The following is a 26,590-nucleotide window of genomic DNA, read 5'->3' as shown; positions in this document are numbered from 1 at the left end:
TTACAATAAAGTAATTGTTTCAAATGCAAGAATAGTAAATGCGATATCTCTTGATCCTAAGTCCAAGTAGCATCACATAAGTAGTAAGTAAATAAACTTGATCAATCGGCACCTGAGACAAACATGCTAAAGTGTCAACCAAAAAAAGTTGAGTGAAGTTCATAGGTTTAACAAATATGTTTGACCGTTGTTTTAGACCAAAGATTTAGTTTATAAATTTGATCTCGCAGGGATCAAAAAGTTATCCCAATTCGTGATATTTAGACTAAACGTTCAAAGCTTGCCCCAATGACAAGTTGTGTCTATACTTGTCGGTTTAATTTCATTATTAAGTAATACAATGACTTGGTCAAATGTATCGGGGACGTTACTCCCGATAGGCCTACCCCCAATAATTAAGAATGCATTTAACGAGCAATTAAAAAAATCACTGTAGGGACTTAGTCGGACATAGCCGGGTATAGCATAGTTTAGCAGTTGGTACTTGTGTCTAAATTGTAAATAGTAAAAGCAGCATGTGTCTCACCCCAAAAAGTTAAATAAGTTGCTAGCAATAAAGAGTGGGGTTATGAGTTCACCTTAGTAAGTAGGAGAGAGAGTTGTTATTCCTCGGAATAGAAAGTTTGGATGAATGAGCAGAAAGTCAACATATTGACATTTAAGAGTAGTTAAATGTTTTGCCCAAATTTAAGTTTAAGTATGCAAGTGTAGTTCGTTTTACTAAGTTCCATTCCTAGTAAGTTTCTACTTTTAGCAAGTTTCCATTTTTAGTAGTTTTCACTTTTAGTAAGTTTGTGTTGAACACTACTGCGACGCAAAGTACAAGATATTAAATCATACGAAAGGACGTTCGAAAATTCGGAACAAGGACATGAACCAACTATCAACGTGCGACGCAACGGAGCTAAAATTACAAGTCAACAATGCACAAGAATATAATATAATATATAATTAATTATATAAAATTATATATATTATATTATATATTAAATAAATACGCGCAGCCCACGTTTAAAACTCAATCTGAGCTGGAACAGCTGGCCATGCGATCGCATGGTCAGAAGGCACAAAAGTCATGCACTCGCATGAGTTACTGTAGCTGACCAGGTTCTATAAAAAGTCAGTTTTTCGGACGAGTTATGTACACAGAATTCAATCTATCTCTCACTCTCTTAAATATATATTAAATTTATATTTTAATTATAATTTTAATATTAAAGTTTAATAATAATAAGGTTTTGTTAGCGAATGTTTTAAGTTTGTAAGTCGAAACTCTGTCCGTGTAACGCTACGCTATTATTAATCATTGTAACTTATGTTCAATCTTTTTAAATTAATGTCTCGTAGCTAAGTTATTATTATGCTTATTTAAGCCGAATTAATCGTGATGTTGGGCTAAATATTAAAGACGGGGTAATTGGGCTTTGTACCATAATTGGGGTTTGGACAAAAGAACGACACTTGTGGAAATTGGACTATGGGCTATTAATGGGCTTTATATTAACTAAACGATACCTCATTAATTTAATATAAAGGTTACAATTTGACGTATCTATATATAACCACATACGCTTAATCGGGTACGGTGGGCGGGATATTTATAAATACAAATTATTGTTCATTTGACCGGACACGGGGATAGATTAATAGTTAATGGACTTATTAAAACAGGGGTGGATTACATTCAAGGGTAATTGGTGTAATTATTAACAAAGTAGTAAAACCTTGGATTACACGCAGTCGATAACCTGGTTTATTCATTAAACAAAGTATTAAGACCTTGTTACAGTTCGAATCCCCAATTAGTTGGAATATTTGACTTCGGGTATAAGGATAATTTGACAAAGATCCTTGCACTTTATAATTATGACCGATGGACTATTATGGACAAAATCGTATGGACATATCGAATAATCCAGGACAAAGGACAATTAACCCATGGTAATAAATTAAAATCAACACGTCGAACATCATGATTACGGAAGTTTAAATAAGCATAATTCCTTTATTCTATATCTTATCGCACTTTTAATTATCGTACTTTTTAATTATTGCAATTTTATTTATCGTCATTTTATTTATCGCACTTTAAATTATCGCACTTTTATTATCGTCATTTACTTTACGCTTTAAATTAAGTTATATTTATTTTTAATATTTTACATTAGGTTTTAATTGCGACTTAAGACATAAAATCGATAAACCGGTCATTAAACGGTAAAATCCCCCTTTTATAACAATAATAACATTACATATATATATATATATATATATATATATATATATATATATATATATATATACACAAATATAGTTTAAAATAAATATAGCGTTAAACTTGGCTAGCTCCCTGCGGAACGAACCGGACTTACTAAAAACTACACTACTGTACGATTAGGTACACTGCCTATAGTGTTGTAGCAAGGTTTAGGTATATCCACTCTATAAATAAATAAATAACTTGTGTAAAATTGTATCGTATTTAATAGTATTTCGTAGTAAAAATATAACTATTTCATATACACCTCGCATAACATCAAGCATTTTTGGCGCCGCTGCCGGGGAAAGCCGAAGCGAAACGCTATAAAGAAATTAGTTTTTAATATATTTTTGTAAAAATATAATATTTCTTATTTTGTAAAAAATATTTTGTTAAAAAATACAAAAATATAAAAACATAAAAAAAGTAAAATATAATATATATATATATATATATATATATATATATATATATATATATATATATATATATATATATATATATATATATATATATATATATATATTTTTAAGTGTGTAAAAAGAAAATATATTTTATAAAGTATAAAAGTATTTTTCTTTAGTTTTTTTAAAAAAAAATTTATAAATATTACTTATATAAATTTAATAAAGAATATAAAGTAAAAAGTAAAAAAGTAAAAAATAAAATAAAAAAAAATAAATAAATAAACTGTAAACGGGCCGAGAACTGTAGCAGTCCAAGATCTGAGCTGGATCCAGAAGCCATGCGATCGCATGGCCCAGACACGTAGAACTCATGCGATCGCATGATCCTGTCTGACACGCCTGATACCTCTGCCGACAGGATTAGGGTTACGTATTAATTATTATTATTATTATTATTAAACTTAATTAGGGTTTATATTTAATATTAATTAGTTTTAGTTTATTTATTTTTGTATTTTTAAGTTTTAATTAGTTTTAAAAATTAATACTTTTATAAAATAATAATATAAAAATAATATATTTATAAAATTTGTATTTTTATCATTTTAGTTATAATTTATATTTTTATCGTTTAATTCGTAATTTGTATATTTTTCGTTCGTAATTAGTTTTAAACTTAGTTTCAGCCATAGTTAATTTCTATTTCTAGATTCTTAGGCTTTGCCGTAAAATCCCTTAAGTACTTTTTCCTTAGACTAAGATTTAGGTGCTTTAAAATTTTACGACGTCGCTTATCGCTTTTATATTTAATAAACTTTAGTGCCTTTTTAAGTAATTGCCGTTTTGGATATAGAATTCCTTTAAGCTTTAATATCTTTAGACGTAAGTTTTAATTCTTAGTTTTTAGGCTTTTAAGTTTCGACGCTTTACTTTCTTTTTATTATTTTTCGATGCTTATTTTTCGACCTTTTATTTTTCGACGTTTTTCGACGCACTCTTTTTCTTTCTTATTTCTCGACGCTCTAGTTTTTAGGACATAGATTTTTTCTTCAAAATTTCGACGAAAAATTATTTTAAGTGGTTAAATTAATAGACATCCAAAATTTTCTGGTTCGTAGTAATAATTGGATTTGTTAGAGGCGAGTTGTGGGCTTCCGATTTAAAGGGTCCTGGCTACCTGCTGCATCTATTGGTTATTCGAAACGTGGGCAAAATCAGAAAAGTCTATTAATTTGATAACTTTTATAATTTTTATCTTTATAACTAATAGGATATTCAGTGAATGCACCGAGCAAAACGTTCACCACCTTTCATACGTTCACCACCTGTAACTCGATCAAAACATCTAGCCAACATTGTCGCCGTTGATTTTTCTTTAGAATCGTCATCTAGTCAACCAAGTACTCCAATTCAAATTTCCGATAATCCATTTTTTGAACCCGACCTCACAATTGAGAATCCGGAAGATATTCAGGGACAATTCAGAGATCCTGAACCACTAATCATTCCTCCTAAACCACAAATCATTCATCCAGAGATTGTCGAGGAAGAAACCATTAAATCAGAATCCTCTAGTGATTCAGATTCAACAAATTCAATCATGGAAAATCTGGAACCTCTAAGTATGGAAGAGCGAATGAGGGCTAAACGCACTGGCCAAGGTCATGCAATTACTCAACTAGACAATAATGCGCCAGATTATGAAATCAAAGGACAAATCCTACACATGGTAACTAATCAATGCCAATTTAGTGGTGCGCCGAAGGAAGATCCAAACGAACATCTTCGTACACTATTCAAAATCAGAGAAGTTGAGGATGAATAGATCTATCTCATGTTATTTCCCTGGACTTTAAAGGGAGAAGCCAAAGATTGGTTAGAATCGTTACCTGAAGGGGCGATTGATACATGGGATGTCTTAGTTGAAAATTTTCTTAAACAATTCTTTCCGGCATCTAAAGCCGTGAGACTTCAAGGAGAAATTGTTACGTTCACACAAAAGTCAAATGAAACTCTATATGAGGCGTAGACAAGATTTGAAAAGTTGTTGAGAGGATGTCCTCAACATGGTTTAGACACTTATCAAATAGTACAAATATTCTATCAAGGATGCGATATTACTATACGAAAAGACATCGACATAGCAGCTGGTGGTTCCATTATGAAGAAAACCGCAACTGAAGCTTACAAAATTATTGATAACACTGCTTCCCACTCACATGAGTGGCATCTAGAAAAAGACATCATTAGATCATCTAAAGCAGCTAGAGCCGACTTTAGCCATGACTTTGATTCCATTTCTGCAAAGATAGATGCTTTCGAGAGACAAATGGAAAAGATGACTAAAGATATTCATGCAATACGAATTAGTTGTGAGCAGTGTGGAGGACCACATTTGACAAAAGATTGTCTCAGTATTGAACAAACAATGAAACAAAGAGAGAATGTTTCATATATAAACCAAAGGCCTGGAAATAATTATCAGAATAATTGTCAACCGCCAAGACCAAACTACAATCAAAATCAGAATTATAACTGAAATGTTCCATACAACAACCAACAAGGTTCTAGCAATCAACAAGTATCTAACAATGCTTACAACCAGCAAATACCTATTTTTCCAAATAAACCACCACAAACCGATGATAAAAAGCCAAATTTAGAAGACATGATGTCGAAGCTAGTTGAATCTCAAACTCAATTTTTCACATCTCAGAAACAAACCAATGAACAAAATGCTCAAGCATTTAGAAATCAACAAGCTTCTATTCAAAATCTGGAATAAGAAGTAAGCAACCTAGCAAGGTTGATAGGTGAAAGAAAACCGGGAAGTCTACCTAGCGATACAAATGCTAACCCCCGGAATGAAACAGCTAAATCCATTACCACAAGAAGTGGTATTACACTTAAACCACCTGAAATACCTGAAATTTCTGATGACTCTATTCCTACTACACAGGCACCACAATCTGAGCAAGATAAGGAAAAAGAACTGGTAATTGAAAAGGTTAATGAAGATAACACAGTTAAGGCAAAGCCTTATGTTAAATCATACCAACCACCACTTCCTTACCCAAGTAAAATGAGAAAAGAAAGACTTGAAGCCGAGCAATCCAAATTCTTGGATATGTTTAAACAGATAAATGTTAATCTTCCTTTCATTGACGTGATTTCAGGAATGCCAAGATATGCTAAATTCCTGAAAGATCTAATCACAAATAGAAAGAAAATGGAAGAACTCTCGGCTGTTACTATGAATGCTAATTGTTCTGCAGTGCTGTTGAATAAGCTACCAGAAAAACTCTCTGATCCATGAAGTTTCATAATTTCATGTTTTCTAGGTAGTCTTAGTTCAATAGAAGCATTGGCAGACTTAGGTGCTAGTATAAATTTAATGCCGTATTCACTATACACTAAACTAGGTCTCGGAGAATTAAAACCAACACGAATAAGCATACAACTAGCCGATCGATCAGTAAAATATCCTAGAGGGATAATGGAAAACATGCTAGTTAAAGTTGGTACTTTAGTATTTCCAGTAGATTTTGTTATTCTGGACATAGAAGAAGATTCTCGAGTTCCTTTTATATTAGGAAGACCATTCTTAAACACGGCTAAAGCAATAATAGACGTGTTCGGTAAGAAACTGACCCTAAGTATAGAGGACGAGAGTGTTACCTTTTCTGTTGATAGAGCCATGCAACAATCGCAATCTGCAGATGATACATGTTACTATATTCAAACTATAGATTCACATGCAGAATTGTTAGAAGAATTTCCAGAATTACAAGAAACAGGTGAATGTTCTTTAGGAGAATGAACTGAACCAATTAATAAAGCTGAAATGTTAGCCACACTCATGGCGAATGAATATGAACCAACAACAGAAAAACTTCAAATGTTAAAAGAGGAAGACCGATATCGATACAAATCATCGATAGAAGAACCACCGACTTTAGAGTTTAAGCCACTTCCAAACCATTTGGAATACGCTTATTTACATGGTGAATCTGAATTACCTGTAATAATATCATCTTCTCTTACGAAAAATGAAAAATCTCAACTCATTTATGTGCTAAAAGCTCATAAACCAGCTATTGCATGGAAGGTTCATGACATTAAAGGAATAAGTCCTTCGTATTGCACACATAAAATCCTTATGGAAGAAGGTCATAAAACGTATGTGCAACGCCAACGAAGACTAAATCCTAATATTCAAGATGTTGTTAAGAAAGAAATTATTAAACTGCTAGATGCAGGTTTAATTTATCCAATCTTTGATAGTCCATGGGTAAGCCCAGTTCAATGTGTACCTAAGAAGGGTGGCATGACTGTCATCAAAAATGAAAAAGATGAGCTTATTCCTACTAGGACTATAACGGGATGGCGTGTTTGTATTGATTATAGAAAATTAAATGACACCACCAGAAAAGATCACTTTCCCTTACCTTTCATTGATCAAATGTTGGAAAGATTAGCCGGGAATAGTTACTATTGTTTTCTTGACGGTTTTTCCGAATACTTTCAAATTCCAATAGCACCCGAGGACCAAGAGAAAACCACGTTCACGTGCCCTTATGGTACTTTTGCTTACAAACGCATGCCATTTGGACTTTGCAATGCCCCTGCAACCTTTCAAAGGTGCATGATGGTGATTTTTCATGACATGATAGAAGAATGCATGGAAGTTTTCATGGATGACTTTTCAGTCTTCGGTGATACTTTTGAAACATGTCTAGTTAATCTTGAACGAATGCTTATTAGATGCGAGCAATCAAATCTAGTTCTTAATTGGGAGAAATACTATTTCATGGTTAGAGAAGGCATCGTTCTTGGTCACAAAATTTCAAAGGAAGGAATTGAAGTGGATAGAGCTAAAGTAGATGTAATTGCTAAACTTCCACATCCCACCAATGTTAGAGGAGTTAGGAGTTTTCTAGGGCATGCCAGTTTTTACCGATGTTTCATAAAAGATTTTTCTAAAATTGCCACTCCTATGAATAAACTCCTAGAAAAGAATGCCCCATTCATCTTTTCGGATGAATGCATCAAATCTTTTAATATTCTTAAAGAAAAACTCACTAATGCGCCGATCATGATAACTCCAAATTGGAATCTACCATTTGAACTCATGTGCGATGCAAGTGATTTTGCAATGGGAGCCGTTTTAGGACAAAGGATTGAAAAACGATTTCAACCTATTTATTATGATAGTATGACGTTACAAGGAGAACAAACGAATTACACAACTACTGAAAAATAACTCCTTGCTATTGTCTTTGCTTTTGACAAATTTCGTTCATATCTCGTTCTAGCAAAAACGGTGGTCTATACTGACCATTCTGCTCTTAGATACCTATTTTCAAAACAAGATGCCAAACCATGATTAATCCGTTGGATCTTACTCTTACAAGAGTTTGATATTGAAATCCGAGACAAAAAGGGAGCAGAAAATCTCGCAGCCGGTCATCTTTCTCGTCTTGAAAATCCCAAATTAGAAGTTCTAAATGAATCGGCCATACAAGATAACTTTCCTGATGAATATCTTTTGAAGATCGATTATAATAAAATTTCATGGTTTGCAGACTATGCAAACTACTTAGTATGTGGATTCCTTGAAAAAGGGTTGTCGTACCAAAAACGAAAGAAATTCTTTAATGATATAAAACACTATTTTTGGGAAGATCCACATTTGTTTAAAAGTTGTCCCGATGGAATAATACGCCGATGTGTATTCGGAAATGAAGCTAGTCAAATCTTAAACCATTGTCACACAGGACCAACAGGAGGGAATTATGGGCCTCAACTCACAGTAAGAAAAGTTTACGACGCTGGATTCTATTGGCCTACAATTTTCAAAGACGCACACCTTCTCTGTAAATCCTGTGATGCTTGTCAAAGGGCCAGAAAAATAAGTCAACGTGATGAAATGCCACAAAATGTCATTCAAGTATGTGAAGTATTTGACGTTTGCGGTATTGACTTTATGGGTCCATTTCCAAAATCTCATAATAATCTCTACATTCTCGTTGCCATTGATTACGTATCTAAATGGGCGGAAGCACAAGCTCACCCAACTAACGATGTACGAGTTGTAGTCAATTTTTTAAAATATCTTTTTGCAAGGTTTGGAACACCGAAAGCTTTAATAAGTGATCGGGGTACTCATTTCTGTAACAATCAACTTGAGAAAGTTCTCAAAAGATATGGAGTGACTCATAAAATCTCAACCGCTTATCATCCACAAATAAGTGGACAAGTTGAAAATACCAACCGAGTATTAAAACGTATTCTAGAGAAAACCGTAGGATCATATCCGAAGGAATGGTCCATGAAATTGGAGGATGCACTGTGGGCTTTTAGAACAACCTACAAAACTCCAATTGGAACCACACCTTTTAAACTTGTTTACGGAAAAGCATGTCATCTTCCAGTAGAAATTGAGTATAAAGCATTTTGGGATTTGAAGACATGTAATCTTGATTTACATGAAGCCGAACGTCTACGGTTAAGTCAACTAAATGAATTAGAAGAATTAAGATATGAAGCATACGAAAATTTGTTAATCTATAAAGAAAGAACGAAGAAATGGCATGATAAACGAATCAGAAGTTCAAAAGAATTTAAAGAAGTAGATAGAGTTCTTCTTTTCAATTCAAGATTCAAGCTATTTCCTGAAAAATTGAAATCAAGATGGTCTGGACCATTCATAGTCAAAAGAGTTTTCCCATATGGAACAATAGAGTTGATAAATTCAAATGGGATTGAATTTAAAGTTAATGGTCACAGAGTTAAACATTACATACATGGTCCGATGGAAGTTGACAATGAAGTCAATCATAATTTCACCACTCAAGAAAACCCTCAGAATGAAAACATAAATATGTTATCAACAACATATGAAAAACTAAATTTGGAAAATAGGGAAGCTTCAAATTGGAGTGATGAAGAAGAATTTCTATATAAACCTCCCATTCTAAGAAACGAAGAAAATTGTGAACAAGAAGTTCAAGTAGAAGTGAAAGAATCAAGAAAAGATCACCCGGAAAAGGTTAACAAACCAACTCTACTTACTAAAGTAGGAGACCCAGGTGAATTTATCATTTCTTGCTTGCTTAATGATGGTGCTATGTATAGTGAACTCGCAGATTTAGAAGAAAGTGCAAACGTTATGCCTCTTTCCTTATACAAAAGATTAGGTGTGGGTAAGTTAAGACCAACCAAAATAGGTGTTCAATTATTTGATCAAACCATTAAACACCCAGTTGGAATAACAAACAATTTACTTGTTAAAGTGGGAAGTTTGACCTTTGTTGCAAACTTTATAGTTATTAATATAGAGGAAGACCTTGATATTCCTCTAATTTTAGGTCGCCCATTTTTAGCAACCACCGAAGCATTCATTGATGTAAGAGAAGGTAGAATGACACTTAGGGATGGTGACAAATCGGTTACCTTTGTGAACCAAAAGTTTAGATCTCCACCAACCAAAACTGTTGAACCCATAAAAACGCCTATGTGTGGGGAAGATGAAGAAACACCTAATGATAAACCTATAACAAAGAACCCCGTTATAGATACGAAATTAGATGAACCCGTTTTCAACAATTCAACGAAGAAACTTTATAAACTGATTCAAGATGCTAGAATTAAGGGCAACTTTAAGTTATGTAACCGATTAGTATCCAATTTGTAGCCTAAAGAAAAAGCAATGTTAGTTGAATTTGTGAAAGTTACAGAGGAAATCAACAATTGGCTTGAAGCAAAAGGCAGAGATATACAAGTTGTTGATAGTCCAATTGAAAACGAAGTTAATCACAATTTCGACACCACAACTAACTAAGTGTGGGGAGAATCAAATCTTTTAAGGATTATATATATTTCTGTTAGAGTTAGATTTTCTGTTTTTGAGTAGTTCTCGAGAATGGAATCCGAATGGTCTTTCCCTATCAGACCCTAAAGAACTAGTCTTCTCCCCCCATTCTAAATTTTTATTTCTTTTAGGTTTTACGAGATGAAGAATTCCTTTGATCTGAACCATGGTCTACTACTACACACTATGATTACTAAACGTAATAATAACATCTTCCCGAGTGAACTGGTATCATTCATAAGAGGGAAAATGGACGAAGTGAGGAAAGAACTCAGGAAAGATCATCATAAGACACATTTTGATAAAGGAAAATCAAAATTCGCAATAAAAAGAAGAGCACGACACCTTGAAAGATGTCATAAATGCGGAAAATGGTCACACGAAGGTAAATGTTTGAACAATCAAACATATTCAAATACCGAATTTGTTACTCTATGCAGAGAAGGACCGTTCATATGTTTAGAAGAAAAGTTATTGAATAATCGAGGTTACGCTTATGTAGCTATGGAAAACCAAATCACACGACTCTCCTATGAGTCAGCTAAAGCAGGTCTCTGAGAATTCTATCTCACAGGTAAGTGTGTACAGTTTTATTTTTATTTTTATTTATTGCTTTTAACCTTTTGATAATAAACGCTGAATCGTTCGCTATAAAGTATTAAATTGATATTCAATAAAATTAGGTATGCGAAACCGAAATTATTGGTATCATAAAAAAATTTGTTACATCACTGCGAAATTTACCGTTTATTCTTAATGTATAAATATCTTTAATCAATCAATTCAAAATATTTCAAAAATTCGTCAGGAGTAAAACTAGGTAATATAGCTGAAATTACTTTACCCAAAAGAGGGGCGTATATTTTTGATAATATTTGATTGATTAAAGTGGGATAAAAGACCAAAAAGATTTTTAGTTTTAATTTTTACCTTGTTTTTAAATTAGTATTAAATTATTATTGTAAATTTTTAAAACCAATATATTTAAGTTTTTTTTTATATTTTAAAAAATTAATATTTTCAATATAAAGTTTGTAAAATTTATGTATAAAAATATTAATAATATTAATATGAATTTTTAATTTTATGCATTTTAAATTTAAGTTTGGTGTGAATTTAAAAACAAAAATTTACTTTATTTCATTAAGTTAAAAATTTGATATTTAAAATTCGTCTTGAGTTGAAGACTAGGTCGTTGAACCTAAATTGCTTTACCCAAGGGAGGGAGGATAAATTTTATTAACATTATTTTTAATCTCATTGATCTAAAGTATGCAAAAACATTAAAAAAACCCAAAAATCTTTGCTTTTAAAACAACGCTTTAAAGTAACAAATTTTAAAATTTTATCGAGAGACGAACTAGGATAAAGATCTGAAACGCCCTCATTCTAAAAGAAAACAAAATTTTAAAATTAATTAAGTGTTTTATAAGTAAAAGGTTTTATATAAAAAAAAAATCAGGGACCTCATGCGATCGCATGGGATTTACCCTGAAACCTCATGCGATCGCATGAGGACAGATATCTGGGCAGAATCATAAAAACACGACCTGGATTCTGTCTTCCACAATTCACACACACATATACACGAACACACACACAAACACACTCAAATTTCATCATTTTTAAACCAAAATCCACCAAATTTTGTCCTACAATCCCAAAACATGTCTTTTCTCAGATGGGGAAGCAGGAAGGTAAAAAATTTCACCCCTAAACTCATAAATTTCCTACTTTTTGTGATAATTTTAATTAATTGCAATAATTTGATTTTGTTAATTTCTAGTGTAATTAGAGTTAAATTGTTAGTATATTATGAATGTATAACCTAGATTGATGCTATTTAACATGTTTTGAAGCCAAAACTTCAAATTTTTTAGAAATCTAGGGTTTGTGTTCTTGAGCAATTTGGGGCTTTTTGATATAAACAGGTTATGGCCGATTTTTATCATGAATTATTGCTAAATTAAGTAGTGTAACATGTTTAGTTTGCTAATTGATCCAAACTTTGATCCTAAGCATGATTTTTGAGAATTAAAGTGGACTTTTTAAGTCTAAAATTCATGAGCTTGATTAATTTGATATAAATGTCTTTTGAAACTTGTTTAATTGCTAGTAATGATTATTTTGACATGTTATTTGAGTTGAATGCTTATGAAATTTGTAAACATTTTCATATATGCTTATTTGAAAAAGTGTAAAATTGATAAAAATATGAAAATGAGTATAAGTTTAAAATGGATTAAACATGTTATTGTAATTGTTTTAATTTGCTATTTTGCTAACACTAATGCATATTTGGATACACAAATTTTGTGTTTAATGTGTTTTGCAGAGAAATACAGATACGGACAGTGCATCATTGTCTACGCAACCTGATCCGGAACCACAGCCAGAGATGCAATATCACGAACCGGAACAACAACCTGAACAACAACAACATTATGATCAACACGTACCATACTATGAGCCGGAGCCACAATTTTTTATTACCTACGTAGTATTTCCTGTTCACCATATAATAGAATACCCAACAATTCATGAAGAACATTTGCATCCCAATTTAAGGATTGATAGAAGTTGGAGAGATTACCCGACGTACCAAAGTAATAAATTTAAGCTTTGGACCAAAAATGTAGAAGTACCAAGGGTAATAGATTGGGAGCCTTTGGAAAGGGTCCACCTAGCTAACCCAGTTAGGCAGCATCTAATCCAAAGGTATGGTAGCTCTTCTTTTTCCGATTGGGAACATTTATTTACCACTTGTATGCCTGTATATAAAGAATGGTGTGTTAAGCTAATGAGTACTATAGCTTTTAATAAAGATGTAGATAGGTTAGACGACAAGAGTTTTCTTAGATTTTTACTTGGCCGTAGGATGTACAGGATTTCCATGCTGGACATGGCCAGGGCTTAACAGATTTACACTCCCGCTGAATTACTATCACCTGATTGTACAAATTTGATTTATCATGGTGAGCGGGTAGATACAAATTTTGACGCTAACGGCATCTGGAGGCGTATGTCAAATTTTAATGTGTTTACGCGGGGAGGAAGACACTCCTATTTAGATATTAATAAAGCCGAGCTTCGTATAATACATAGATTTTTAGCAAACTAGATTACACAAAGAGGTAACAATAAGGAGAAAATGACCTTACATGATTTATTTTACCTTAAGTGCATTCGAAACACTAGAAGCTTTGTTAATATCCCCTACTGTGTTGGTTTTTATCTGTCCAAAATGGTGGAAGGTAAACAGGAAGGGGGAATAATATGAGGAGGTATTTTTGTTACTCTCATTGGAGAGTATTTAGGTGTAGATAGGGATCAAGGGGGTCCGATGATGGTATGTAGGGAACAGGACGAGACTTTAGATGTGCAAGTCTATCAAGGTGCAAAGGTATTGACTAGGAGACGCAATCAGGCAATACCATATCAGGGCCGCCATCCACAGGTAGAGAGGGGTTCGGATGAGGAGATGGAGGAAGCAGATGACATTAGGGATGTCATTAGGGATAGTGCTACTGACGTTTTTCAGCGTATAGATGAGGTAGAAATGACTAACGAGGCTAGGCATCGTCGGTATGAGCAGTGGCAAGCCGCGAATGAGTATGAGACTTCCAGGCGATGCCAACACGAATGCTGGCAAGTTCATCAGCACCAAATCATGAGCCAGCTATCATATCAGGTACCAAATAACTACATCCTGACTCGACCTGCTTACTATCCACCACATCAGCCCGACATGCGACCACCCTATGACCTGTATGACCCCAATCAAGCCTACCAAAACACCTATCACCAACCATGGAACCCGAACGACGATATGAATTGGAATCCCTATCCAAATCAATAGTGTTTCATTGGTGATGTCTTCTCTTTTATTATTTTTATCTATTTATGTTAAACACTTAACATTTTGATACTTTTATGTAATGTTTAATATTTTTATTATTGTATACTAATATTTCATTTTTGTAATTTGAAAGTGGGATATTAAGTCCCATTTCAAAATACCATGCATGTTTATATTTGTATTGTATGTATTTTATCTCATGTACACAACATGGTAAAACAGCGCATTTTCAAAGACTGGCATTAAGTTCAGCAAAAGCTATTAATTTTGACGACAAAACGAAAAACAAGTGTGATGTAACAACAGACGGAATGAACAAATGATGTGCACCATTTATCACTCAACATAAACAACAATATGTTTGGAAACTTTGGTAAAATTTAATCATTTTTCTACGCTAATCACCCTCAATAATTTAAATTGCTACTGATTTCTTGCAAATAAGGGCATTACAAGATCTTAAGTGTGGAAAGGGTTGGCCCAGGATTTCTTGGCCCAGGATTTCTTGACCAAAATCTAAGTTTGGCATTCGTAATCCACAAGCGTCCCATAGTGGTACCAAGGGTCACCCTAGTCCTTAAGTAGCGTTGACGTTCGAGTAATCACACGTTATCGTGAATGACTATTGTAATCGTGTGTCATACTATATGTAGTATATTATAAGTGATAGTAGTAGTATGAGTGTATAAGTGTTAAGTAGTAGTATAAGTATAAGTAGTAGTTTGTAGTATTAATAGTATTAGGGTTAAGTAGTAGTATTAATTAATTAGGTTTAAGTAATTAAAGTAGTATTTAATGATTAGGGTTTATGTGATAAATTTTTAATAATATTATTAGGTTTAGGGTTTAGTGAAGTAATGATTAGGGTTTTATTTAATGTATTAGGCTTTTATTAAATTAGGGTTTAATAAATTAGGTTTAGGTTTAATTAGGGTTTTATTTATTTAATATGTATATATGTATATATATCGTGTATATGTATATATATATATATATATAGTTTTTTTATTTTTATTTTTTATATACATATGTAGTCGTGTATATATATGTATATATATATTTTTTTATTAGTAAATACATATATATGTAATGTGTATCTACTTTCCAAAATATAACTACCCTAACACAATGTTAGTGAATCCTTAAGGTTTTTAAGATCTAAACAAAACTTTATATATATATATATATATATATATATATATATATATATATATATATATATATATATATATATATATATATATATATATATATATATATATATATATATATATATAGCCGTATGTATGTATATGTATATGCATTTTTTTTTACATAAACAATATAGATGTTAAGATCATGCATGAATGTAATTATGAAAACATGAATTGAAGGTAAGATTTAAAAGTTTTGGATCTAGGGTTTTTACCTTGATGAACAATGATGAAGATTAACAAGAAAAGATGATGATGACTTGAAGATGAAGATCAAAACCCTTAAATAACGAAGAACACCATTGATAATGCTAAAAACAAACATATATTTCATAGCATTATCCTTCAAGAAAGACAAGCTTTTGGTTGCAATTGTTCTATTTACAAGTGATATTCGTTTAAATAATAAAAGGTGAAGACAAAAGACAGATTTGACGATTTGAAGACGCAAACGACCAAAAAACTAAAAAGTACAAAGTACAATCCAAGTGGTTCAATTTATTGATAAGAAACGTCTCAAAATTACAAGAGTACAAGCCGCGAAACGCAAAGTACAAGATATTAAATCATACGAAAGGACGTTCGAAAATCCGGAACCAGGACATGAACCAACTATCAACGTGCGACGCAACGGAGCTAAAATTACAAGTCAACAATGCACAAGAATATAATATAATATATAATTAATTATATAAAATTATATATATTATATTATATATTAAATAAATACGCGCAGCCCACGTTTAAAACTCAATCTGAGCTGGAACAGCTGGCCAAGTGATCGCATGGCCAGAAGGCACAAAAGTCATGCACTCGCATGAGTTACTGTAGCTGGCCAGGTTCTATAAAAAGTCAGTTTTTCGGACGAGTTATGTACACAGAATTCAATCTATCTCTCACTCTCTTAAATATATATTATATTTATATTTTAATTATAATTTTAATATTAAAGTTTAATAATAATAAGGTTATGTTAGCGAATGTTTTAAGTTTGTAAGTCGAAACTTTGTCCGTGTAACGCTACGCTATTATTAATCATTGTAAGTTATGTTCAACCTTTTTAAATTAATGTCTCGTAGCTAAGTTATTATTATGTTTATTTAAGCCGAAGTAATCGTGATGTTGGGCTAAATATTAAAGAGGGGGTAATTGGGCTTTGTACTATAATTGGGGTTTGGACAAAAGAGCGACACTTGTGAAAATTGGACTATGGGCTATTAATGGGCTTTATATTAACTAAATGATACCTCGTTAATTTAATATAAAGGTTACAATTTGACGTATCTATATATAACCACATACGCTTAATCGGGTACGGTGGGCGGGATATTTATAAATATAAATTATTGTTCATTTGACCGGACATGGGGATGGATTAATAGTTAATGGACTTATTAAAACAGGGGTGGATTTCATTCAAGGGTAATTGGTGTAATTGTTAACAAAGTAGTAAAACCTTGGATTACACGCAGTCGATAACCTGGTGTATTAATTAAACAAAGTATTAAGACCTTGTTACAGTTCGAATCCCCAATTAGTTGGAATATTTGACTTCAGGTATAAGGATAATTTGACAAAGATCCATGCACTTTATAATTATGACCGATGGACTATTATGGACAAAATCGTATGGACATATCGAATAATCCAGGACAAAGGTCATTTACTTTACGCTTTAAATTAAGTTATATTTATTTTTAATATTTTACATTAGGTTTTAATTGCGACTTAAGACATAAAATCGACAAACCGGTCATTAAACGGTAAAATTCCCCTTTTATAACAATAATAATATTATATATATATATATATATATATATATATATATATATATATATATATATATATATATTTATACAAATATAGGTTAAAATAAATATAGCGTTAAACTTGGCTAGCTCCCTGCGGAACGAACCGGACTTACTAAAAACTACACTACTATACGATTAGGTACACTGCCTATAGTGTTGTAGCAAGGTTTAGGTATATCCACTGTATAAATAAATAAATAACTTGTGTAAAATTGTATCGTATTTAATAGTATTTCGTAATAAAAATATAACTATTTCATATACACCTCGCATAACATCAACCATGAAGATCACGAAGAACATGAAGAACGAGCTTGAAGATCACTTGAAAACCCTTGAAGATTGATGATGATGGATTCGATGGTGGTGGTGGTGATTTTCGGTTTTTGGCCAAAAATTAGGAGAGGGAGAGAGGGATTTGAGAGAGAATTGAGAGAATGATTTGGTACAAGAAAATAATTTAGCCTAGGTCTCTATTTATAGGAGTGATTAGAGAATTCTAGAATTAGAGTTTAATTAGGAATTACTTTGGGAACAAGTTAGGTTAAATGAGGAGGTGATGGGGGGTTGCTTGGGCTGAAATTTGGGAGGGCAAAAGGGTAATTTTACCCCCTTTAAAATTGGCTAGGGTTAGGAGAATTAGGGTGCAACTTTTTCACTTTAGTCCTTGTACTTTAGATTAGCTTAAATGGTTCCTTAATTATCCAAGTTTAATTATTTAAGTGTACAAGGTTTAAGGTTATTAATTTTGTTCACAAAAATTAATAAGCTCACTATTTTTATCTTTTTATTAACTATTCGTTTATTACACAAAGTTAATTATTATATTTTATAATTCTTAATGCTTAACAATCATTGATTAAAGTTAAATCATTAAGTTTAATTATATTGTTGGGCATTTAATATTGGAAAAATATAGAATGAAAAAATGAGGGTCGTTATAGTGCCTCCCCGTTATTAGAAACTTCGTCCCGAAGTCTTAGGTAGATTCCTCGTTTGCATCAGCAGTTAGGAAGAGATGGGGATATTTCCGTATCATGTGGTCTTTGCGTTCCCAGGTATATTCGGGGCCTCTACGCGAATTCCAACGGACTTTAACGATATGTATGTTGCTTTTACGCGTTTGTTTGACCTCTCCTTCCATGATTTCTATAGGTTCTTCAACGAAGTGCATTTGCTCATCAATGCGGATATCATCCAAAGGAATAACAAGTGTGTCATCAGCAAGACACCTTTTAAGATTCGAGACATGAAACACATCATGTACTTGACTGAGTTCAGTTGGTAGTTCTAATTGGTACGCCATGGGACCGACTCTTTGAGTGACTGTGAAAGGTCCAACATATCGTGGACTGAGTTTACTTTGTTTACCAAAGCGGACAACGCCTTTCCAACGGGATACTTTCAACATGACTTTATCTCCAACTTGAAATTCTATATCCTTTCGCTTCTTATCGGCATAGCTCTTTTGTCGGCTACGGGCAGTTTCTAATCGTTGCTTAATCTGAACGACCTTTTTGGTAGTTTCATGAATAATTTCAGGACCAGTTAAATGTCTGTCCTCGAGTTCGTCCCAACACAAAGGGGATCTACATTTTCGACCATATAAAGCTTCAAAAGGTGCAGCTTTAATGCTAGAGTGATAACTGTTGTTGTAAGAAAATTCAACCAAAGGAAAGTGTCTATCTATAACGACCCTCTTTTTTTTCATTCTATATTTTTTCAATATGAAATGCCCAAATCATATAATTAAAACTTAACGATTAAACTTTAATCAATAATTGTTAAGTATTAAGAATTATAAAATATATTAATTAACTTTGTGCAATAATTGACAAGTTAATAAAAGATGAAAAATAAAAGCTAATTAACTTCCATAAACAAAATGTAAAACTCTAGAACTTGTAGCCTTTAAATATTTAAACTTGAACTTAAAAAGAGTCATTTAAGCTAATCTAAAGTACAAGGACTAAAAGGAAAAAGTTCCAAAACCCTTCCCTTAAAACCCTAGCCGAAATTTTAAGGGTAAAATTACCCTTTTGTCCCTCTAATTTTCGGCCTAAATTACCTCCTCCCTAAACCCTAACTTATTCCCTAAGAAAACCTAACTAAACCCTAATTCTAGATCCTTCCTAGCTTAAGTATAAAAGGAGGTGCAAGGGTTTAGGTTTATCTCATCTCATTCATCACAAAAAAACCCTAAATCTCTCTCCCTCTGTCTTCTTGATTTCGGCAATTATAGCCACCACCACACCACCATTGATAATGCTAAAAACGAACATATATTTCATAGCATTATTCCTCAAGAAAGAAAAGCTTTTAGTTGCAATTGTTCTATTTAAAAGTGATATTCGTTTAAATAATAAAAGGTGAAGATAAAAGACAGATTCGACGAATTGAAGACGCAAACGACCAAAAAGCTCAAAAGTACAAAATACAATCAATGAGGTTCCAATTATTGATAAGAAACGTCTCAAAATTACAAGAGTACAAGATTCAAAACGCAAAGTACAAGATATTAAATTGTACACAAGGACGTTCGAAAATCCGAAACCAGGACCAGAGTCAACTCTCAACCCTCGACGCAACGGACTAAAAATTACAAGTCAATTATGCACATGAATATAATATAATATATAAATAATTCTTAAAAATTATATATATATATTATATTATTATTTAAAATCGTCGGCAAACAAAGAGCCAGGGCTGAATGAGCTGTAAAAACGAACTCCGCGACTTGCGGAGTTCGAAGGCTAAAAGAACCGCGACTCGCGAAGCCCCAAAAAATGAAAATGCCTATAAAAGCCAACGCAGTTCGACAAATTTTAATATCAATATATATCCATCCATCTATCTATACGTCATATTTATATTTATAATTTATATTTTAATTTTAATTTTAATTTTAATCCTAATAATAAGGGTATGTTAGCGAATGTTGTAAGGGTGTAAGTCGAAATTCTGTCCGTGTAACGCTACGCTATTTTTAATCATTGTAAGTTATGTTCAACCTTTTTAATTTAATGTCTCGTAGCTAAGTTATTATTATGCTTATTTAATCCAAAGTAATCATGATGTTGGGCTAATTACTAAAATTGGGTAATTGGGCTTTGTACCATAATTGGGGTTTGGACAAAAGAACGACACTTGTGGAAATTAGACTATGGGCTATTAATGGGCTTTATATTTATTTAACTAAATGATAGTTTGTTAATGTTAATATAAAGATTTATAATTGGACGCACCCATAAATTACCATATACACTCGATCGAACACGATGGGCGGGGTATTTATATGTACGAATAATCGTTCATTTAACTGGACACGGGAATGGATTAATAGACACTAGAATTATTAAAACAGGGGTGAAATTATGTACAAGGACACTTGGCATAATTGATAACAAAGTATTAAAACCTTGGGTTACACTCAGTCGACATCCTGGTGTAATTATTAAACAAAGTATTAAAATCTTGTTACAGTTTAAGTCCCCAATTAGTTGGAATATTTGACTTCGGGTATAAGAATAATTTGACGAGGACACTCGCACTTTATATTTATGACTGATGGACTGTTATGGACAAAAACCAGACGGACATATTAAATAATCCAGGACAAAGGACAATTAACCAATGGGCATAAAACTAAAATCAACACGTCAAACATCATGATTACGGAAGTTTAAATAAGCATAATTCTTTTATTTCATATTTAATTTCCTTTATTTTATATTTAATTGCACTTCTAATTATCGCATTTTTATTGTTATTGTATTTAATTGCACTTTTAATTATCATATTTTTTAATTATCGCAAGTTTATTTTATCGCACTTTTATTATTCGCAATTTCATTATCGTTATTTACTTTATGCTTTAAATTAAGTCTTTTATTTATTTAATATTTTACATTTTGTTTTAACTGCGACTAAAGTTTTAAAATCGACAAACCGGTCATTAAACGGTAAAAACCCCCCTTTATAATAATAATATTACTTATATATATATATTTGTATTTTTATAAAATTAAACTAATATAGCGTTAAGCTTTGATTAAAAGATTTTCCCTGTGGAACGAACCAGACTTACTAAAAACTACACTACTGTACGATTAGGTACACTGCCTATAAGTGTTGTAGCAAGGTTTAAGTATATCCATTCTCTAAATAAATAAATATCTTGTGTAAAATTGTATCGTATTTAATAGTATTTTTTATAAAATTTAATTGCTATTTTATATACACCTCGCATAACATCAAGTATTTTTGGCGCCGCTGCCGGGGAACATCTAGCTTAAAAGCCGGAATCGCAACGCTAATATATAAAAAAAAAAATTTCTTATTAAGTTTTAATTAGTTTTTGTAAAATATATACTTTTTAAAATTTTAAAAATTAAAAAAATTAAAAACCGAAAAAATATATATATAAATCTATTTTTAAGATTTTTTTAAAATTATAAAGTATTTCTATTTTTATTTTAGTTTTTAAAACATAAGTTTTTATTTAATTTATATAAATATTTTATATATTTATTAAAACAGAAAATTTAAACAGAAAAATAAAAAAATAAAACAAAATACAAACCTGTCAAACGAAAGCTCCTGATCTGAAATTTGATACCCCGCGACTCGCGGAGTTTCCAGCTTCGAGCACCGCAACTCGCGGAGCCGTCTGACACGGGCCACACAGAAACCCTAACAGCATTTATTACAGTGTAATTATTATTTATTATTATTATTAACCCTAATTACTTAATTATTATTATAATTAGTTTTAAATTTTTAAAATAAATTGTATTTTAAATTTTAATTAGTTTATAAAATTAATAGTTTTATAAATTAAATAATATAAAAATAATATTTTTATAAAAATTGTAATTTTCACAACTTTTAGTATATTTTTATATTTTGTCCCTTTTTAATTGTTTTAGCGTAATTTTTTGTATTTTTCGCTCATATTTAGTTTTAAGTTATAGTTTTTGCCATAGTTATTTTTATTTCTAGATTTTTAGGCTTTGCCGTAAAATCCCTTAAGTGCTTTTTCTTTAGACTAAGATTTAGGTGCTTTAGAATTTTGCGACGCCTTTTTAAGTTTTAGTTTTTTTTTTAAGTTATTGCCATTTGGGATATAGTTTTTCTTGTAAGATTTAATATTTTTAGACACCTTTTACCTATGTATCAATTATCATTCCAATTAGTAATCTCAATTTGCGATTATAATTTTAAGTTAGTGATAGTAATAAGGTTGGGTTAGTCGAGTATTTTTAAGTTCTATAAGTCACTCTTTTTCTTTCTTATTTTTATTTTTCAATTTTTTCCGACACGCTCTTTTTCTTTCTTATTTCTCGCTATTCTAGTTTTTAGGACATAGATTTTTTATTCTACTTCTTATCTAAATTTCTTAAAATTACGAAAATTTATTTTAAGTGGTTAAATTGATAGACATCAAAATTTTCTGGTTCGTAGTAATAGTTGGATTTGTACGTGGACCGGGTTATTGGAGCCAAACAGTCCTCAATTATATTGAGACCAAACGAATCCTGCCCCTCTGCTGCATCTTTTGGCTATTCGAAACGTGGGCAAAATCAGAAAAGTCTATTAATGGGATAACTTATATAATTTTTCTTTCCTTTTAAAAACTAATAGGATATTCAGTGAATGCACCGAGCAAGACGTTCACCACCTTTTGTACGTTCACCACCTATAACTAGATCAAGACATCTAGCTAATATTACCGCCGTTGATTTTTCTTTAGAATCGTCATCCAGTCGACCAAGTACTCCAATTCAAATTTTCGATAATCCATTTTTTGAACCCGACCTCACAATTGAGAATCCGGAGAATATTCAGGGACGATTCGTAGATCCTGAACCATTAATTTTTCCTCCGGAACCACCAATCATTCAAACAGAGATTGTTGAGGAACAAACCATTAAATCAGAATCCTCTAGTGATCCGGATTCAACAAATTCAATTATGGAGAATCTGGAACCTTTAAGTATGGAAGACCGAATGAGAGCTAAACGCACTGGCCAAGGTCACGCAATTACTCATCCAGACATTAATGCGCCAGATTATGAAATCAAAGGACAAATTCTACACATGGTGACTAATCAATGCCAATTTAGTGGTGCGCCGAAGGAAGATCCAAATGAACATCTTCGTACCTTTAATAGGATCTGCACTCTATTTAAAATAAGAGAAGTTGAGGATGAACAGATATATCTCATGTTATTTCCCTGAACTTTAAAGGGAGAAGCCAAAGATTGGTTGGAATCGTTACCTGAAGGGGCGATTGATACATGGGATGTTTTAGTTGAAAATTTTCTTAAACAATTCTTTCCTGCATCTAAAGCCGTAAGACTTCAAGGAGAAATTTTTACATTCACACAAAAACCAAATGAAACTCTATATGAGGCATGGACAAGATTTGAAAAGTTATTAAGAGGATGTCCGCAACATGGTTTAGACACCTGTCAAATAGTACAAATATTCTACCAAGGATGCGACATCACTACAAGGAAAGACATCGATATAGCAGCTGGTGGTTCTATGATGAAGAAAACAGAAACTGATGCTTACAAAATTATTGATAACACTGCTTCCCACTCACATGAGTGGCACCAAGAAAAAGAAATCGTTAGATCATCTAAAGCAGCTAGAGCCGATTCTAGCCATGACTTAGATTCCATTTCCGCAAAGATAGATGATGTCGAGAGACGAATGGAAAAGATGACTAAAGATATACACTCAATACGAATTAGTTGTGAGCAGTGTGGAGGACCACATTTGACAAAAGATTGTCTCAGTATTGAATTAACAATGGAACAAAGAGAGAATATTTCATACATAAACTAAAGGCCTGGAAATAATTATCAGAATAATTATCAACCGCCAAGACCGATCTACAATCAAAATTAGAATTATAACAGAAATGTTCCATACAACAACCAACAAGGTCCTAGAAATCAACAAGTGTCCAACAATAATTACAATCAGCAAAGACCTAATTTTCAAAACAAACCACCACAACCCGATGATAAAAAGCCGAATTTAGAAGATATGATGACGAAGCTAGTTGAAACTCAAACGCAGTTTTTCACATCTCAGAAACAAACTAATGAACAAAATGCTCAAGCATTTAGAAATCAACAAGCTTCTATTCAAAATCTGGAACAAGAAGTAAGTAACCTAGCAAGGTTAATAGGTGAAAGAAAACCGGGAAGTCTACCTAGTGATACAAATGCAAACCCCCGGAATGAAATAGCTAAAACCATTACCACAAGAAGTGGTACAACACTTAAACCACCTAAAATACCTGTAACTTCTGATGAAGCTATTCCTACTCCACAAGAACCACAACCTGAACAAGATAAGGAAAAAGAACCGGTAATTGAAAAGGTTAATGAAGATAACACAGCTAAGGATAAACCTTATGTTAAACCATACCAACCACCACTTCCTTACCCGAGTAAAATGAAGAAAGAGAAACTTGAAGTCGAGAAATCCAAATTCTTGGATATGTTTAAACAGATAAATGTAAATCTTCCTTTCATTGATGTGATTTCAGGAATGCCTAGATATGCTAAATTCTTGAAAGATCTGATCACGAATAGAAAGAAAATGGAAGAACTCTCGGCTGTTACTATGAATGCTAATTGTTCAGCAGTGCTGTTGAATAAGATACCAGAAAAATTATCTGATCCAGGAAGTTTCACAATTCCATGTTTTCTGGGTAGTCTTAGTTCAATAGAAGCATTGGCAGACTTAGGTGCTAGTATAAATCTAATGCCGTATTCACTATACGCTAAACTAGACCTTGGAGAATTGAAACCAACCAGAATAAGTATACAACTGGCCGATAGATCAATAAAATATCCTAGAGGGATAATGGAGAACATGCTAGTCAAAGTTGGTACTTTAGTATTTCCAGTAGATTTTGTTGTTCTGGACATGGAAGAAGATTCTCAAGTTCCTCTCATATTAGGAAGACCATTCTTAAACACGGCTAAAGCAATGATAGACGTGTTCGGTAAGAAATTGACCCTAAGTATAGAGGACGAAAGTGTTACCTTTTCAGTTGATAGAGCAATGCAACAACCGCAATCTGCAGATGATACATGTTATTATATTCAAACTATAGACTCACATGCAGAATTGTTAGAAGAATTTCCAGAATTACAAGGAACAGGAGAATGTTCTTTAGGAGAAGGTAATGAACCAATTGATGAAGCTGAAATATTAGCTACACTTATAGCTAATGGATATGAACCAACAACAGAAGAAATTCAAATGCTAAAAGAAGAAGACAGATATCGATATAAATCATCAATAGAAGAACCTCCGAAATTAGAGTTAAAGCCACTTCCAAACCATTTGGAATACGCTTATTTACATGGTGAATCTGAATTACCTGTAATATTATCGTCTTCTCTTACTGAAAATGAGAAATCACAACTCATTTCTGTGTTGAAAGCTCATAAACCAGCTATTGCATGGAAGATTCATGATATTAAAGGAATAAGTCCTTCGTATTGCACACATAAAATCCTTATGGAAGAAGGTCATAAAACGTATGTGCAACGCCAACGAAGACTAAATCCTAATATGCAAGATGTAGTTAAGAAAGAGATTATTAAACTGCTAGATGCAGGTTTGATATATCCAATTTCTGATAGTCCATGGGTAAGCCCAGTTCAATGCGTGCCTAAGAAGGGTGGCATGACTGTCATTACAAATGAGAAAAATGAGCTTATTCCTACTATGACTGTAACAGGATGGCGTGTATGTATTGATTATAGAAAATTAAATGACGCCACCAGAAAAGATCATTTTCCCTTACCTTTCATTGATCAAATGTTGGAAAGATTAGCCGGAAATAGTTATTATTATTTTCTTGATGGATTTTCTGGATATTTTCAAATTCCAATAGCACCCGAAGATCAAGAGAAAACCACATTCACGTGCCTTTATGGTACTTTTGCTTACAAACGCATGCCATTTGGACTTTGCAACGCCCCTGCAACCTTTCAAAGGTGCATGATGGCGATTTTTCACGACATGATAGAAGAATGCATGGAAGTTTTCATGGATGACTTTTCAGTCTTCGGTGATACATTTGAAACATTTCTAGCTAATCTTGAACGAATGCTTATTGGATGTGAACAATCAAATCTAGTTCTTAATT

The 26,590-nt window shown here is 32.4% G+C and overlaps 1 non-coding gene across 1 annotated transcript; it reads right to left on the bottom strand.

The window, feature by feature from the left end:
• Nucleotides 1-23,763: 23,763 nt before the first annotated feature.
• Nucleotides 23,764-23,870, bottom strand: LOC139886798 (small nucleolar RNA R71). Its single transcript, XR_011772663.1, has one exon. It is a non-coding gene; the product is annotated as a small nucleolar RNA R71 (small nucleolar RNA).
• Between the last annotated feature and the right edge of the window lie 2,720 nt (nt 23,871-26,590).

This window comes from Rutidosis leptorrhynchoides, chromosome 1 (assembly GCF_046630445.1).
Source record: "Rutidosis leptorrhynchoides isolate AG116_Rl617_1_P2 chromosome 1, CSIRO_AGI_Rlap_v1, whole genome shotgun sequence".
Classification (NCBI taxonomy): domain Eukaryota; kingdom Viridiplantae; phylum Streptophyta; class Magnoliopsida; order Asterales; family Asteraceae; genus Rutidosis; species Rutidosis leptorrhynchoides.
The sequence above is the reverse complement of the archived record's forward strand: the minus strand, read 5'-3'. Positions and strand labels throughout refer to the sequence as shown.